The following is an 11,178-nucleotide window of genomic DNA, read 5'->3' as shown; positions in this document are numbered from 1 at the left end:
CCGTCACATCGGTCCCGATCCCGGCACCGATCCCAGTCTCGGTACCGCACCCCATCCCGGCACCGGTCGCAGTCCCGGTACCGCTCAGTCTCGCGGTACCGGTCGCACTCCCGGCACCGCTCACGGTCCCGGTCACCGTCGGAGATCCAGTTCCCGGTACCGATCTCGCCGTCGCGACTCCCGAAGCCGCTCTCACCACCGACGATCGAGGTCACGCTCTGGCTCTTGGTACCGAAGTGGCCGACGGTCCAGATCACCATCCTGGCACCATGACGGCCGGCACCACTCCTCGGCACCGTCCGGGGATAAGCTGCCTCCTTCCACGGCGCACTCCATCAGCGCCTCTGCACCCCCGTGGCCTTCGCGTCAGCCATCGGTCATCTCCCAGGCGGACAGCGGGACAGATCTCCGGGCTCCCACCCAGAGCCAACATCTTGGACACCAGCAGTGGGGTTTTTGGGTCCCCTGGGCCGGCCATGAGTCCCAAGGGCTCCCCTTGTCCCAGCGCCCAGTAGGTGCTGAACGCAGGATACCGGAAGCCACGGTGAGCCGCCCTCCCCCAACACCACTGGGGGAGACCCTACCGTCGTCGGATCCCGCAGGGCTTCCGTCAACCTCCCAAGCCCCTGAGCAGCCTCCAGCAGAGGTGGTGGTACAGACTCTGTCTTCATTCTCCTCTCTGGATGAGGCAGTGGCGGGCGCCGCTACGGTGGACCCTCCCCCGATCGACCTGCGGGCCCACCAGGACCTTCTCTGCAGGGTGGCAAAGGACATTGACCTTCCGGTGGCGGAGGTCCCGGAAGATGAAGACCCGGTGACCAACGTCATCGGCGCGGAGGCCCCGACGCGGGTGGCCCTGCCTTTTATTAAAACAATTCAGAAAAATGCCACGACCATCTGGCAGTCGCCGGCGTCCGTCCCCCCTACTGCAAGGGGCGTGGAACGTAAATACTCGGTCCCCCCCACGGGATACGAGTATCTGTACACTCACCCCACTCCGGACTCACTGGTCGTCCAGTCCGTTAACGACCGTGAGCGGCATGGACAGCCAGCCCCAGCGCCGAAGTCGAAGGACGCCAGGCGCATGGACTTGTTGGGCCACAAGGTGTATTCGGCGGGGGGTCTCCAGCTGCGCATTGCAAACCAGCTGGCCCTCTTAGCCCGGTACGCCTTCGACATTTTCGTGTCCCTCATGAAATACGCGGAACTGATCCCGACGGCTTCCCGACGAGAGTTTTCGGCTCTGGTCGAAGAGGGCAGGACGGCCTCCCGCTCTTCCATCCAGGCTGCTCTGGATTCGGCGGACTCAGGGGCCAGAACCTTGGCCTCTGGAGTAACTATGCGGCGCATCTCCTGGCTACAGTCCTCCACCTTGCCGCCGGAGGTGCAGTATACCCTCCAGGACCTGCCCTTTGAGACTCACGGCCTGTTCTCAGAGAAAACGGACTCGAGGATACAGACCCTGAAGGACAGTCGTGTAGCTATCCGCACTCTGGGTATGCACACACCAGCTACCCAGAGGCGCTCCTTCCGCCAACAGCAGTCCTTCCGACCTTTTACCCAGGCCAGGTCAAGGCCCTATAATAGTCGGCGTAACGGCCTCAACCGCCATAGACCTTCAGGCAGCAGGCGCACCCAGGCCCAGGCGTCGTCCAAGGCCCCGCAAGGGCCCAAACAACAGTTTTGATGGGACGCCTGAGGACGGCTCATCAGTCTATTCCCAGGATCCAACCCCTTTGTTTTGCAACCGCCTTTCCCGCTTCCTCCCGGCGTGGTCCCAAATAACATCGGACAGCTGGGTACTCCGTACTATCCAGTATGGTTACCACCTTCAGTTTATTTCTCCCCCTCCTTCCCACCCACCTTCCCCATCCCTCTTCAGGGACCCCTCTCACGAGCAATGCCTCTTGCAAGAGGTCGAGTCTCTGTTGAGGTTGGGCGCCATAGAGGAGGTGCCGCAAGACAGGCGGGGCAGGGGATTCTATTCCCGTTATTTTCTCATCCCCAAGTCGAAAGGAGGCCTCAGACCCATTCTGGACCTCCGGGAGCTCAACAAGTATATGATCAAGCTCAAATTTCGCATGGTGACCTTGGGGACCATCATTCCCTCCCTGGATCCGGGAGACTGGTTTGCCGCCCTCAACATGAAGGAGGCATACTTCCATATTGCTATTTACCCTCCCCATCGACGCTACCTGCGTTTTGTGGTCAAGGGTGCGCACTACCAGTTTGCGGTGCTACCCTTCGGCCTATCCACCGCTCCGAGGGTCTTCACCAAATGCATGGCAGTGGTTGCTGCAGACCTCCGCCGTCGTCGAGTTCACGTCTACCCTTATCTCGACGACTGGCTGGTTCGCGGGCCATCCCACGAATTGGTAACAGACCAAGTTGCCGAGATACTCTCCCTATTTCAGGCACTGGGTCTTCTCGTCAATGTGGAGAAGTCCTCACTGACTCCATCACAGAGAGTGGAGTTTATTGGAGCGGTCCTTGACTCCACGGTGGCCAGGGCCTGCCTCCCTCGCGCCCGGCACCAGACGATGGTCTCCATCATCTGAGACCTGCACGCTTTTCCCACTACGACGGTTTGGTCCTGCCTACGCCTCCTGGGCCACATGGCGTCGTGCACGTTCGTCACCGCCTACGTGAGACTGCACCTTCGCCCATTTCAATCTTGGCTGGTGTCGGTGTACCACCCACACTGCGACTCCATGGACAGAGTAGTCACGGTCACGAAGCCTACCCTCGCTTCGCTCAGTTGGTGGCTGAACCCAGAGGTCGTATGTGCAGGAGTCCCGTTCCGCCCTCCTCGTCCGTCCGTGACACTGACAACAGATGCCTTGGCGTTGGGATGGGGGGCACACCTGGGCGACCTACGCACCCAGGGCCTCTGGTCGCCCCAGGAGCTCTCCCTCCACATCAACGTCAGGGAGCTGCGGGCAATTCGCTTGGCGTGCCACGCCTTCCACGCCCGTCTGCGAGGCCAATGCGTAGCGGTGTTCACGGACAACACCACAGCGATGTTTTATGTGAACAAACAAGGCGGAGCCCGCTCCTCCCCGCTCTGCAAGGAAGCGATGCTCCTGTGGGACTTCTGCGTGACCCACTCAATTCACCTGGAAGCATCCTTTCTTCCGGGAGTGCAGAACACGCTGGCCGACCATCTCAGCAGGTCGTTCCTCTCCCACGAGTGGTCCCTCCGTCCAGATGTCGTCCACACAATCTTCAGGAGGTGGGGGTTTCCCCAGATAGACCTATTCGCCTCCAGGGAGAACAGGAAGTGCCACCTGTTTTGCTCGTTCCAGGGTCGCTCGCCAGGCTCCCTGTCGGACGCCTTCCTTTACCCCTGGACGGATCGTCTCCTCTACGCCTTCCCTACGTTCCCGCTAGTGCACCGAGTGCTACTGAAGCTTCGGAGGGACAGAGCCCACGTCATACTCGTAACTCCGGCCTGGCCGAGGCAGCACTGGTACACCCTGCTGCTCGAGCTCTCCGTTCGGGATCCCATCCCCCTTCCGTTATGGCCGGACCTCATCAGCCAGGACTTCGGTAGACTCCGCCATCTGAACCTGCAGTCCCTCCATCTTACAGCTTGGTACCTGAGTGGTTGACCCACGCAGAGAGGGACTGTTCAGCGGCAGTACAGCAAGTCCTGCTAGAGAGCAGAAAGCCTTCCACTCGCTCCACTTACCTTGCGAAATGGAAGTGATTTGCACTCTGGTGTGATCAACGAGGACTCAATCCATTCGTAGTCCCTGTCCCTACCATCCTCGACTACCTCTGGTACCTTAAGGAGCAAGGTCTTGCGGTCTCCTCCTTGAGAGTACACCTGGCAGCAGTGTCCGCTTTTCATCCATCTATGGGAGGTCGGTCCATCTTCTCTAACCAGATGGTTTCCCGCTTCCTTAAAGGCCTGGACCACTTGTACCCGCCGGTGCGGCGTCCTGCCCCGACCTGGGATTTGAACCTCGTTCTGGCCAAACGTATGGGACCGCCCTTCGAGCCTCTAGCCACGTGCTCTCTGCTCTACCTCTCCTGGAAGACGGCCTTCCTCGTCGCAATTACATCAGCAAGACGAGTCTCTGAGCTCCGTGCTCTAACGGTTGGGCCACCATACACCATCTTCCACGGAGACAAGGTGCAGCTTCGACCACACACGGCCTTCCTCCCCAAGGTGGTGTCGGCCTTCCACCTCAACCAGGAGATCTTTCTCCCGGTCTTCTTCCCGAAGCTGCACGCCTCCCCTCGGGAACAACAGCTTCACACCCTGGACGTCCGCAGGGCCCTTGCCTTTTATATCGAGCGGACAAAGCCCTTCTAGCGTTCGACCCAGCTGTTTGTGGCAGTCGCCGACCGCATGAAGGGTGAGCCGGTCTCCTCCCAGCGGATTTCCTCCTGGGTAACGGCATGTATTCGGACATGCTACGAGCTTGCTCGCGTGCCACCATGCCGCCTCACTGCTCACTCAACGAGAGCGCACACCTCGTCGGCCGCCTTCCTGGCCCATGTTCCCATCCAGGACATCTGTAGAGCGGCCACCTGGTCTTCTGTCCACACCTTCGCCTCCCATTACGCGTTGGTGCAGCAATCAAGAGACGATGCAGCCTTCGGCTCCGCAGTCTTACACTCTGCCACGTCTCACTCCGACCCCACCGCCTAGGTAAGGCTTGGGAATCACCTACATGGAATGCATAGGAGCAATCACTCGAAGAAGAAAAGACGGTTACTCACCGTAGTAACTGTTGTTCTTCGAGATGTGTTGCTCCTATCCATTCCAGACCCGCCCTCCTTCCCCACTGTCGGAGTAGCCGGCAAGAAGGAACTGAGGAGCAGACGGGCCGGCTGGGGTATATAACAGGCGCCATAGCGGTGCCACTCCAGGGGGCACCCAGCCGGCCCGCCGGAGTTGCTAGGGTAAAAATGTTCCGGAGAGCCGTGCACGCGCGGCGCGCACACCTACATGGAATGGATAGGAGCAACACATCTCGAAGAACAACAGTTAGTACGGTGAGTAACCGTCTTTTATTTACTTATTCCCATAATACAAGAACTAGGCGTCACCAAATGAAATTAATAGGCAGCAGGTTTAAAACAAATAAAAGGAAATTCTTCTTCACGCAGCGCACAGTCAACTTGTGGAACTCCTTACCTGAGGAGGTTGTGAAGGCTAGGACTATAACAATGTTTAAAAGGGGACTGGATAAATTCATGGTGGCTAAGTCCATAAATGGCTATTAGCCAGGATGGGTAAGAATGGTGTCCCTAGCCTCTGTTTGTCAGAGGATGGAGATGGATGGCAGGAGAGAGATCACTTGATCATTGCCTGTTAGGTTCACTCCCTCTGGGGCACCTGGCATTGGCCACTGTCAGTAGACAGATACTGGACTAGATGGACCTTTGGTCTGACCCGGTACGGCCGTTCTTATGTTCTTCTGCGCCCCCTCCCCCATTTATTTCCATGCAGAGGTTGGCCTGGGGAAGTGCAGCCTGGCTCCCGGATGACCAGAAATTCAGCCCCCCTCCACCTTGAGGCACAGACTGTCCAGGAGCTCCCCCAGGGGCAGGGCAGCTTTGCCCCAACTCCAGCTCATGGCTCTGGCTCAACAACACTAGGACCAAGCTGAAGGAGCCTGGCACCCAAACCCCATGTTTCAGTGAGGTGTTTTTATGTCCCTCTGCTCAGGGGAACATTTCGTGGATTGGAGCCGGGAGCAGCTGATTCAACGTGTCTCCTCTGTTGATGCCATCCTAGATATGCTTCAGAGGGTCAAGCTGCAACAGGAAATGCAGATGCAAGGTGAGCTGATGTGGAGCGTGGTACGTGGCACCAGAACCTGTGACCAAATGAGGGTTGTGCTCGGCCTCAAAAACTGGTGGATTCACGCTTGGCTTTCACTCCCTGCCATCAATTCCCTTTTGTGCAGTGTCACTGCGTGGCTGTTAGCCAGCTGCCACATTCCATCCCAGACGTGGCTGCATTTCAGCACTGGGTCAAAAGCAAGTGTGTGTGTGGCAGGGGTTGGGGGAACAGATACTGGGCTAGATGGGCCCATGAGTCTGATCTGGGGTGGCAGGGAGCAGGTGGGATCCCAGATTAGATGGCCCATTGATCTGATCCAGTTCTCGCCCTAGCTCCCCAGGGTGGTGTATCTATTAACTGTGTCCATGACAGAGGGGGCAGGATCCCTTTTCCCCGCTGCCCCATGCAGAGCTTGGCAGCTGTCACTCGCCATGGGCTATGAGGAGATTCACCCATAGGGGGCTGTGGGCTGTGGGTGACTTGCTCTCTCTCATTTGATCTCTGGGCTCAAGGAAGAACCAGGGCCCCGTGTCTCGTGCCTCCAAGGCTCACACTATGTTCCCGGGTGAGGGCAGCCAAGGCGCTGGGCAAGCTGGTGGGCTGGACACAACACCAGAGATTTCAATGCCCCATCCCCTGCTCTCTCCATCTCTGCATAGGCTCAACTTACTGGGGCCATGCAGGGGCAGCAGCATCATTGCCCCCATGGCAGTGAGCTCCTCTCTCTTTAGCCAGGTCTTGAGGACTGGAAGGGACTTTGTCTGAGCTTAACCAAAGGCCCTGATCAATTGCCGGGGAGAGCTAGCTGGGGGCGCTGGGACAGACTGTGGTTCCCTAAGGACAACCTCAGTCCTAGGGCATCTGGTTTCTCCAACTATGTGGGCTCTGGCGATCTCCATCTTGGACCCTGTTTTCCCCCTCCTGCCCTGGAAGTGGCTGGAGGGGGTGAGGCCCAGCTGGGCACCCCACTCTGGAGACAGGAACAGATGCTCCATCTGCATCTCCAGCCATTTCCCCTATCCCCAGGCCAGCTCTCCCCAATGCCTGGAGGTCAGCAGAATCTGCCTGTTACAATTCAAACCTTGGATGTTCTTTCCTCTCCTCTGATTGGCTGTTTGCCTTTCCTTCTCAGCCACCCCACCCCCTGCTGCCAATCTTATTCTCCCTGCCAATTGGCTGTTTGCCCCACCCCATCCCCCCATCACATTCTTGCCCCCACTGCTGAGTTCTCTCTATCTCTGTGCCCCCCATGCTCCTTTTCCTTCGCTGTTACATTCCCTCCTCCTTTCCTCACATTTTCTCGCTCCCCCACTCTAATGGACCCATCCGTCCTGCCATACCCCCCTCATCGATCTCTGGTAATTGTAACTCACAAGAGAGACCCATCCACCACATGTTTTTCTTGGCTAACACTATGTCTACATGAACATAGGGTGACCAAATGTCCCGATTTTATAAGGACAGTCCCGATATTTGGAGCTTTGTCTTGTATAGGTGCCAATTACCTCCCCACCCCAGTCCTGATTTTTCACACTTGCTGTCTGGTCACCCTACATGAACACTTAGTTTGCAGCAAGCTGGGATGTAAATCTACCCTGCATTACCCTGCAGTGCACTATGTGTGCATGTGGACCCTGCTGCCGTGCACTAAAAGTTCCCTAATGTTCAGCAGCAGTTTCCACAATGACACTCAATGTGGGGTAGATTTAAACCCCGGCTTGGTGTGAACTAAATGTTTGTGTAGTCAAGTCTCAAACTAGAACTTGGTTAGTGTTTTTCAGATTTCAAAATTTTAATTTCAAAATTTACTCCCAATTTTAATGAGAGAAATTGTGGGAAATGTTTTTTTTTTTAAAGTATGGACTAGCAAAAAATACATCAAGAAAAAAAACAAACCTCTTTTTAAAACTTCTTAATTTGTTTAACCAAGTTATTACTATTAGAATTGCGAAAGCACCTACAGGTGCCCAATCGGAGATTGGTCACTATAAAGCTGGTGGAAATGTGTCAGATTCCAACAGTTTTGAATTTTATTCAGGAATCTGGAGGAAAATTGGACCATTTTTGCAATTTTATTCTCCTTGTTTTTTGACTGGCTGAATTCAGTCTGGATGCTTCATACTTGATGCCTTTGGAAAGATGTTGCTCGAAAGAGGTACAGGAAGTGCTTCTAAATAGTAGAAAAGCCTTCCATTAGGAGAACTTACCTGGCAAAATGGAAAAATTTCTCCATCTGGTTCCTGAAACAACAAGGTTGGCTGCTTAGTTCCATCAGGGTTCATCTAGCGGCTATCTTGGCTTTCCACCCTGCTGTGGGTACAGCCCTCCTACTTTTTCCATCCCAACGTCTATCAGGTTTTTAACAGGTCTGGGCAGGTCATACCCACAGGTAAAGGACACAATTCTTCTTTGAGTGATTGCTCATATCCATTCCAGTTAGGTGTGTGCGTGCCGCGTGCATGATCGTCGGAAGATTTTTACCCTAGCAAGACTCAGTGGGTCGGCTGGGCGCCCCCTGGAGTGGCGCCGCTATGGCGCCGGATATATACCCCTGCCGACCCATCCGCCCCTCAGTTCCTTCTTACCACCCGTGTCGGTTGTTGGAACAGTGGAGTGCGGCTTAGCTGACCTCCACTTCCCTAGCTACTCATAGTTCTCTCATTAATTCTTGTGTATATAGTTTAGATTTATATAGTTGTAGTTAACTTTATTCGTTTGTACTATAGTTCGTGTATATAGTTCACAGGGGTTCGGGGATCATCCCCTTCCCCGCACCCGGTGCCTGGGCCTATGCCCGGTTCACCGAGTTTCAAAGCTCGGCCTGCCACAAGCTGATGCCGACAAGAGATCCCCACGACTCCTGTCTTAAGTGCCTCAGGGAATCTCACCTAACAGATAAGTGCCGCATTTGTAAGGCCTTTAAGCCGAGAACAAAGTGGGAGCGGGACTTTCGTCCCAAGCAGCTTCTGAGAGAGGCAGCTCTTACTCCTCAGCCCTCTGCACTGAGCGCTGGTCAGTCTTCAAGAAGTGCTCCCTCGGCACCGGATCGCCGGTACCACCAAGGCCTCTCTGCACCGGCCGTCGCCGGCACCAACGTCTGTTCAGCACCGATCCCTCTCCCCGAGGGTGAAGAGGCACAAGACTCCTGCGTCAGAGCCGCCTGCTCCGCAGCCCGGGCGCTATACCAAGTCGGACCACCCGGCACCGATATCTGCTGTGGCACCGACAATATCGGCACCGTCGATCCCGGCCACGCAAGAGCCGTCGACTCCGGTGCCTGAAAGCTCCCCAATGTGAGCCGTGGTTGAGCTCACTATTAAGCTGCGTCAGAGCCGCCTGCTCCGCAGCCCGAGCGCTATACCCGATACCTGCCGAGGCACCGACAACAGCGGCACTGTCGATTCCGGCCATGCAAGAGCCGTCAAGTCTGGTGCCTGAAAGCTCCCCAGTGCGAGCTGTGGTCGAGCTCACTATTCCCTCCACGCCGGAGACAGTTTCCACAGCGAGGGAGTTGATTGCAATGACAGCGTGTGCGCTGCCTCAACCCCCGCCATCCCCGGTGCGGGTTACATAGTCAATGGGCAAGCCTGTCTTGATCAGGCCACCCTCCGTCGGCACCGCAGAGCGGCACCGTTCACTATCGCGGTCCCGCAGATGTTCTCGGTCCCGTCACCAATCGAGGTCCTGACGCCGCTCGCAGTCTCGGCACTGTTCTCCATTTCGGTACCAGTTGTACTCGCGGCACCGGTCAGCGTCCTGTTCGCCAGCCCGGTACACTCAGCACCGATCCAGCTCCCGGCACTGCTCCAGGCAGCGGGACTCCCGTAGCCACTCCTGACATCGAGCCTCGCGATCTCAGTCGACTGCCCAGCACCGCTCCGGTGGCAGGTCCCGTTCTTGCTACCGGTACCGGTATGCCTCCCGGTACCGATCCCCGGTGCCGCGTCGAGCGACGTCAGCTAGAGAGGGAGACTCTACCAAGGGCTTTTCAGCTCCTCCATGGCTATCCAGCCATGCATCAGTGTCGTCCCGCGCGGACACTTCATATGCGCAGTACTCTGTTTCCGATGTGCCCACCAGAGTCTTCCAGGAGCCCTATCAGTGGTCATTCTGGACACCTTGGGCGTACCACCACGCCAAAGGCTTACCTGTGATCCCATCTCACTCTGTTCTGTCGGAGCACCGGGTGCCGGAGGCGACAGTTAGCCGTCCCCCTCCGACCAGTACAGAACAAGCCCCGGTTCAGCCACCGGGCTCCCAGATCCCACCAGATCAGGAGGTCGTCCAGGAGCGCGAGCCCACACAGGACCCGCTTGTCCCTGGCCTTTCTTCTTCCTCCTCCCCAGATGAGGCGGGGGCAGGAACGTACTCCTCGGGCCCTCCTCTAATCGAAACGCAAGTACATGGTATCCTCCAGGGGGTACGAGTACCTCTATGTACATCTTCCCCCCTGCTCCCTTGTCGTCCAGTCCGTCAATGGGATGGAACGCCATGGCCAGCAGGCGCCAGCCCCTAAATCCAAGGACGCTAGGTGAATGGACTTTCTGGGGCGTAACGTGTACTCGGCAGGGGCCCTGCAACTTCGTGTAGCAAACCGGCAAGCCCTGCTTAGCCGCTACTATGGGCAGCGGTGGGCAAATTTATGGAGTCGGTTCCTCAGGACTCCCGTCAAGAGTTTGCTGCCCTCCTGGAAAAAGGGAAGAAGGTGGCGAGAGCTTCCCTCCAGGCCTCGTTGGATGCAGCTGACTCCGCTGCCAGGACTCTGGCCTCGGATGTTGCCATGAGGCGCATTTCATGGCTCCAGTTATCGAGCCTTCCCTCGCAGCTGCAGCATACTATACAGGACTTGCCCTTCGATGGCAAAGGCCTGTTCTCCGGGAAAAAAAAAACAACAACAACTGACCCTAGGCTGCACTGCCTAAGGACAACAGGGTCACTAGGCGCTCTCTCTCGGCATGCACACGCCGGTGACTCAGCGCTGACAGTTCCGTCCCCAGCCTCACCGCCCTTACCCTGCGCCTAGACAAAGACAGGACTTTGCCAGCAGGCAGGCTGAGGCGGTCGTAGGCGTCAGTCAGGACCCCAACGGGGCCAAAATCAGGGTCCTTCTAAACCTTTCGTCCCTCACCTCCCACCCTCCATCCTCGTCCCTCTTTAGGGACCCCTCTCACGAGCAATTCCTCTTGCAAGGGGTTTGGATGTTCCTCACCATCAGAGCTATAGAGGAGGTATCAAAGGACAAAAGGGGCAAAGGGTTCTACTCCCACTATTTCCTAATCCCCAAGGCGAAGGGAGGTCTCAGACCTATCCTAGACCTGCGGGAACTCAACAAGTTCATGATACAGCTGAAGTTCCGCATGGTATCCATGGGGACCGTC

The sequence above is a fragment of the Mauremys reevesii genome, linkage group 4, assembly GCF_016161935.1.
Source record: "Mauremys reevesii isolate NIE-2019 linkage group 4, ASM1616193v1, whole genome shotgun sequence".
NCBI lineage: Eukaryota > Metazoa > Chordata > Testudines > Geoemydidae > Mauremys > Mauremys reevesii.
This window is presented reverse-complemented; position numbering follows the sequence as displayed.